Raw genomic sequence first — 7,794 nt, forward strand, 5'->3', positions numbered from 1 at the left:
ATTTTTGGGTGAACTATCTCTTTAACACTGGTTTACACAAATGGGTTGTCTGGTCACGAGAACATCATCTATAGGCCTAAATGACATATCCTTGCTGCTGTTATCATTGGCTGTTTTTCCTGAGGTTTTTTCTTGCAATGGTAGACACAAACTTTCTGTGATAGTCTCTTTGCTTGAGGATATAATACATATTCTCTGCTACCAAAATACAGGTTGAATACCCTCAGGAAAAACTACCTATGATGGCTCAGTTGTCTCAAGCTATAATCTAGTAGTTTACATTAAGGGCAAATTCTCTTGCATTAACATGAAACATCTTGCCCTCGCAACTGGAAATGTGAAATAGTTGAGCCAACATCTGGTGGAATCTCACAATAATGTGGCCAGTTGGGTTTAGATTGCACTCTCGAATGGTTTGATCCAGGGTAAATACTGTGCTTGAAAAAAAAAAAAAAAAAAAAAGATAATTTTTTAATCTTTAAAAAAGATTATCTTAAATGTATTTAAGCATTTTAATTTAATATATATATATGACATTCTTTTGGGGTGAATGAAGTTTATTTCTTGTAGAAGAAAAACATGGAAGGTTCTAATTAATTAATAAAAAAAAAAAAAAAAAATGGTTGGATAGCCAAAAAGGAATGTATGAAATGTTCAGCTGCCTGTATAGCTTGCAACATCATTTTGCCAAAAGAAAAAGAAATAAAAGAGATTACATATATTTTCATTTACAGAAATATCTCTATTATTATCATGAATCCCGAGTGTTCGCTTGTGACTGGATGATGTAAGTGTTAATTTCACGGTTACTCTTTTGTACTCCATTTGTAGATAATTTATAAATGTTTATACTTAATTTACAGACTTTTTTAGTGCTTAAAAATTTAATATTCAACAGTGTAAGTAAGTGTTATCCATGGTGTCTTCAAGAAAAGATGCTCAAGTCTGCAAATCTGTGTTCGCTCTGTGAATTAAAGAGAAAAAAGAACTTGTTGGTCTATATTTACTGATATGGACTATTGTGTGGATGTGCATGTGTAGAATTGTGTAAAATATACATTTTCTATGAAAATAAATGTGATATTTTTCAAGGTCGGATTTGAACTTTTCATGCCAAATCACATAGCATGTCTCTCAACAGCAAACATCACAATTAATACAGAAACAACCCAGTAGATGGCAGCAGTGACCTCAATATCTCAGTATTTCCCATCAAGCATCATGGGTAAGGTGAGTAAATTAATATTTCTGTGTTTTTGGGTGAAGGTTGCACTTTTCTCAACTCTGTCAACACCCGAGAGCTGCATTTATCACACTTAAAGGGTTAGTTCACCCAAAAATGAAAATAATGTCATTAATTACTCACCCTCATGTCGTTCTACACCTGTAAGACCAAGTTCATCTTCAGAACACAAATGAAGATATTGTTGATGAAATCCGATTGCTCAGTCGGCAATGCCTTTCCAACTCTCAAAGTCCATAAAGGTACTAAAACATATTTGAAACAGTTCATGTGAGTTCAGTAGTTCTATCTTAATATTATAAAGCGACAAGAATACTTTTTGTGCGCCAAAAAACAAAAACAAAATAATGACTTTTCAACAATATCTTCATGGGCCGATTTTAAAACCCTTCTTCATGAAGCTTCTGAGCTTTATGAATCTTGTTTCAGTGAATCGGATCTCCTATCTAGCGAAATCACGTGACTTTGGCGCTCTGATTCACTGATTCAATTCGTAAAGCTCTGAAGCAGTGTTTTGAAATTGGCCCATGTAAATATTGTTGAAAAGTCTTTATTTTGTTTTTTTGGCACACAAAAAAAATATTCTTGTCGCTTTATAATATTAAAATAGAACAACTGAACTCACATGATCTGTTTCAAGTATGTTTTGAGTACCTTAATGGACCTTGAGAGTTTGAATGGCTTTGCTCTCAATGTAGGCCTCACTGAGCCATCGGATTTCATCAACAATATTTTAATTTGTGTTCTGAAGATGAATGAAGGTCGTACGGCTGTAGAACGACATGAGGGTGAGTAATTAATGACATTATTTTCATTTTTGGTTGAACTAACCCTTTAATAATGGGTTCCAGCCAGGCACCAGAATTGGTGATTTATTTGTACATACTGTAGAATAGAACCGCACATTCTTACATTATAATTATCTAGTTGATCCACTTCTATGGTGTCATCCTTCTTCTTAGCATCAGGCTGGTGTTACTCAACACTGTAATGCTTAAAAATGCAATGCTCTTAGTAAGCAAACATGGTGAGTTAAAGAAATTCACCCAAAACTCCATCAATCCAAAATTGTATGCTGTTCTTTTATACCATGGAACACAAAAGTAGACTTTTTTTTTTTTTTTTTAATATTGCTGCTTTTTCCATACAACGACAGTTCATAGAGATCAGCAGAGTCTGTCAAGCACCAAGCAAAAAATAAAATAACAATAATATAATAAATAATAAAAACACTGTAAAAGCAGTCCATATGATTTGTCTTAAATAAAATATAAATAATCTAAAAATAATAATAATAATAACATTAATCTATGTCCATTTTATCCTATGGCGATTTTATTTTTGGTGAATTAAACTTATATTTCTACTTAAAATAACCGCTTTGAGGTTTGGAAACAATATGAGGGTGAAAAAATAATGACAGAACTCTAATTTTTAGGTGAACTGTCCCTTTAAAAAAGACCCTTGAGAGGAAAGGAAAGTGCTTGAGCCTACTGCAGAGGTTTCAGCGGAATAGGCTGTTCCGTAATGCAAGTGGATGAAGTGCGGGCCAGCCCTGCCTAGAGAAAAAAAGGAGGTGAGCGAGAAATGATTATGCTCGTATATCACCGCGCAAGGCTTCTCTTGCTCTTGGCTCGGCTCTCCTTCCATTCAGGAGTGAGCTGTAATGATCCCGGGGGGCCCTGGGCCAATGGATGTTTAAAATTCTCTCCGGCTTTGACCTCTCGATCAACGCCTTCTTTTAACAAGGGCCCTGAGCGGGGACATGTGCACCCATTCATCTTCCTGCTGCTTTTTCGTGAATATTTCATAGGCTGTAAAGCAGCTCCTTTTCAGAGAGCAGTGTCTTACTGACCCCTGAATGACAGAGGTGTGTTCAATAGCAGGTAACTCATCGGATGGGTCGGGGTTGGACACAATGGTGCACATTTTTCATTCTCTTCATGAATATGATTTGAATGAGTTGTCTGTGATGGGAGAGTCTCCTTATATGAACCACAGTGCCCATACTGAGACCACACTGTTCGCTGAAGTACACTAAAGCAGTGCTTGAGGCTGTGTTTGCAATTAATGTCCACTACAGCTCCACTTGGAAGGAAGACAGCTACCTCATGACATGCCACCTAAGATCTGAGCGGGAAATTGCAAGGCTGACCTTTTACAAAACTAGAATAACTTTCAGCACATTTACAGCAATCAAAAAGTGTCCGTGTAATGGAAGCGAGCCACGCTCACGACCCCTTCCTGTGGGAAGGTGTAGAACGACATTGCAGGTTAGCAGTAACTTATCTCTCCATCCTGTAGGGAGCAGAGTGATATACATCCACGACACGCACTGCAGAGCACATTCATTCATCACCTGCATAGAAATTCAGCTCACATTGAGCGAGAGAGCGCCTCTGCTCAACTTTATCCATAGATCAGTGTCACAAAGGTTTTGACTGAGGCTCCAAAACTCTCCGTTTCTACTTTTCCAAAGGGTTCCCACCACTCCGATTGACGGACGCCTATGCCTTTGTTTGCGCAAAGTGAAACGTATTTTGTTTTATGAGTTTAGCTCTTTTTTTTCCTGAAATTTTGGTGATTTTTAACAATTGTGAGCTTAGTATTGCACTGAAATATGCAACCTTTTCTTTTTCTTAAAGAGGCAGAACAGCCATTTTACCAGATTCTGCCCTCATCTGTCTAGCGAATAATATTAATGTAAAAAGTGCAAGTTTTCTTATCATACAGCATTTTATAAAAAATGATTTTTGCTGCTTGTTCAAATTACTTCATTAAAATGAGCTAAAGCAACACAATTCCTAAACATTTTGTCCTAACTTAATTTCATTGTGCTCAGTCCACTTAAATTTATCTAATATTAAAGTTTACTTAATCCGTTTGAGTTGGGATTACATGAATGAATTTTGTTGAAGTAACTGAAACTGGGCAGTGTTTGTTAGTTCCCAGCATGTATTGCATATGGCTGATTCAAGAGAGAAAATGTTGAAATTATTTGTTATTTTATGTGTTTTGCAGTAAGATGAAAACACGGGAATGCTTGATAATGTTTAATAGTATTTGCTTAGGCTGTGGACTGGCACTTCACATTCAATTGCTGCTTTGCGCTGAAAGTTAACATGTAATATGCTAGTGTGTGCACTATTGTTAGCTAATAGGCTGTTGACTACCTAGTACAGTAATGATTCAGTTACATAACACATATGAAACTGAACAGAATAAAAGAAGATATTGGATGGATGGATGGATGGATGGATGGATGATTTCAATGAATGAATCGTGTCAGAGAACCTCACAAAATTTACTTTGAGACTACTTAATTGGATAACTTAAAAATTACTTAATTTCATCATGTTGAAGTTACATAAATTATATTTGTGTAGTTTAATAGATTCATGTGGGACAGATGTACACTGTTAAATCATGTAAATTCAACACACTTTTTTTCAGTGTTGGCGGTGACATCCCAGAATTTGATGTATGTGTGAAGGGTGGTATAATCATTTTGCGACATGAAGTCAGTCATGGGGTTGGTGAGATTGAGATACATGTGGTCCTTGTGGTATATTTCATTCTCTAAGTAGGTTTACTGTCATTCTGTGTTACTGTGGCAACCTATCATCACACGATCCTCATCAAGATAAAAAGCTCAAGTAAATTGTAGTGCAGCTGATGCGCTTTGTTCACAAAGGACAAAATTCTTAATGGAATAGGTCATCAAAATGGGTCAAACTCAGTGGCAGGTCAGTTTACTGACCACCATTTCATATTATTGCTACTAAGCTGTTGTTCACCTTTGAGTATCACGGCTGTGGTCTGTCTCACACTGCTAACATCTGGACATCTGAGCAGATGGGACTGATATGTAAACTGGGCCATGGGGGAAAATTCATTTTCAAAAGCACTCCAGCATAGGCGTCGCAATTGGAGGGATCTGCTAGTAGCTGAATTGATTCAAATCCAGATGAAATTCATAAGCTAAATGCATAATAAGCATTGCATAACCTTTTACCTTCGCACAAAATGGTAACTTTTAAAATGAACCGGCTCTTACACAGTAAGGCATGGGCTGCCCTTTGATTTATTCTTTGTATTAACAGTTGGTGTGTCCTTGCAGAGGAATGTGTGGCACTTATCAAAGAGCAGGACATAAAATTGTGCTTCATACTGGTGAAAGACATCATCAAGCACTACAGAGAAGCAAAGGTACAGGTTATACTGTGTGTTCTGTCTGACAGGAGATTGATGGTGCTCCCTTTAGTGAGATCTTCTTTAGTCAGAAATCACAGAGAGTTTATTCATTCACACTGACTCTGAATATAAAGTGAAAAGCTAAAGTATCTCTTGGGGAATATATAACCTAACATGTCATAATGATGCATTGACTTCTACCAAAGATATTTCAAAATGTGACTAAAACTATATGAGAAATAGTTGTCACACAGGTAAGTTGTCTCAAGGGCTATACATCAGTGACTAAGCATTTGAGTCAAACAGTTACTCAGCAGTGGTTTTGTATGTTGGATTCAAAAACCTTCAAGACAATTAGTATGAATCACCTTTCAGTTTTCATAAAAAAGCTAAATATGAACACTAGCCTATTTATAGGCCTAACAAAGTATGACTCTTCAGTATTTACACTTTTGTCATTTCTCATAACGGGCTGAAGATAATTTCTATCTCTAAAATTCTGTTCAGGCATTTCTCTGTGGTCATGGATAAAGCGCAATTGTCACGTGATATTGCTAGGGCGGTGTAGTTGTGTGTGTCTGTGTGGCAAAAACGCTGATTATATTTAAAATAGCCCCTCATAGTAAAACATAATAAAAAGTTGCAGTAACCATCAAAAAGTCTTGACACATTTTGTAACAAATTGGCAAGGCTGCTGTTTAAATGTCGGCTAAGGTTCCATTGTTCCATTATGCCTGTATTTCTTTCCTCTGAGGCCTGGCAACAACAATAGAAATGTTAAAACTTGAGGCCTATGTGTGTACAGCAGCATACATTAACTGACTTTCACTGGAGTAACACGTGTGAATTAGCCTCAAAAGTGCAACAAGTAGCAAATTATTTTAATGAACAACTTAAATCAGACTTTTGAACTTTTGCGCTGACTTGCTTAAGAACGTCCAGTTTTCCTCTGTGTAGCTTAAAGGGTTAGTTCACCCAAAAATGAAAATTCTGTCATATTACTCACCCTCATGCCGTTCCACACCCGTAAGACCTTCATAAATCTTCGGAACACAAATTAAGATATTTTAGTTGAAATCCTCTCTCAAGATCCATGAAGGTACCAAAACATATTTAAACCGGTTCGTAGTACATTGAGTACAGCCGATTACAGTGGTTCAATATTAATATTATAAAGCAACAAGAATATTTTTGGAGCGCAAAAAACAAAAACAAAATAACGACTTATTTAGTGATGGCCGATTTCAAAACAATGCTTCAGGAAGATTCGGAGCACAAATGAATCAGTGTATCGAATCTGCTGTTCGGAGCGCCAAAGTCACGTGATTTCAGCCGTTGGCAGCGATCTGAATCATGATTCGATACACTGATTCATTTGTGCTCCGAATCTTCCTGAAGCATTGTTTTGAAATCGGCCATCACTAAATAAGTCGTTATTTATTTTATTTTTTTGGCGCACCAAAAATATTCTCGTCGCTTTATAATTAATATTGAACCACTGTACTCACATGAACCGATTTAAATAAGTTTTTAGTACTTTAGGATTTCAACAAAAATATTTCAATTTGTGTTCCGAAGATTAACGAAGGTCTTACGGGTGTGGAACGACATGAGGGTAAGTAATAAATTACAGAATTTTCATTTTTGGGTGAACTAACCCTTTAAGTGTGCTTCCACTTCCAGACTATTTTGTTTAACTTCCGACTAACTTTCTTTGACCGTCAACAGGGGACGCTTGCGCGCTACACCACAGCACTCCTCTGAGGAGACAGAAGTGTTTGTAAACTACACAGTACTGCAAGTGCGTCTCTAACAACCATTCGGGCACAAAGTTTAAGTACATTATTTACATATTTTAAGTCTTATACCCCACAGTTTACGCTTGGAACATTTAATTACGCGACCATACGACTTACAGTTTTAGTACATATTGTTAGGAATAAAGTGCATTAATATAAATAAGTAAACAGTGCATATCCTGGTTTATAATATTGCCTGTCGCTCGTTTAAGGACCATCCTTTAAGTAAGATTTTTCTTGTCCGTCCACATGAGAGTGAAGAGAGCACTGACAGGAGAGACTGAGACAACATAAAGCGCACATGTAGTTCATTTGCTGAGGATTACACTCGTGACATCTAATCGTTCAGACTCAGATGAAAGTGAGGTCCAGAAACAGCAGCACGTGAATAGATATAGCGCAAAGCTTTAACTTTTACATGTTTTTGTTTGTTTGTTTGTTTGTTACTTTTAAACTAAACTCATCAGTGATCTAGTTTGAGCCTGCTTTGTCTACCGTTTTTACTTTCTGTCATGTGAGGATACTTTCTTTCCTTGATTTTGCAAAATAGTTTTAAAG

This window comes from Chanodichthys erythropterus, chromosome 22 (genome assembly GCF_024489055.1).
Source record: "Chanodichthys erythropterus isolate Z2021 chromosome 22, ASM2448905v1, whole genome shotgun sequence".
Lineage (NCBI taxonomy): Eukaryota > Metazoa > Chordata > Actinopteri > Cypriniformes > Xenocyprididae > Chanodichthys > Chanodichthys erythropterus.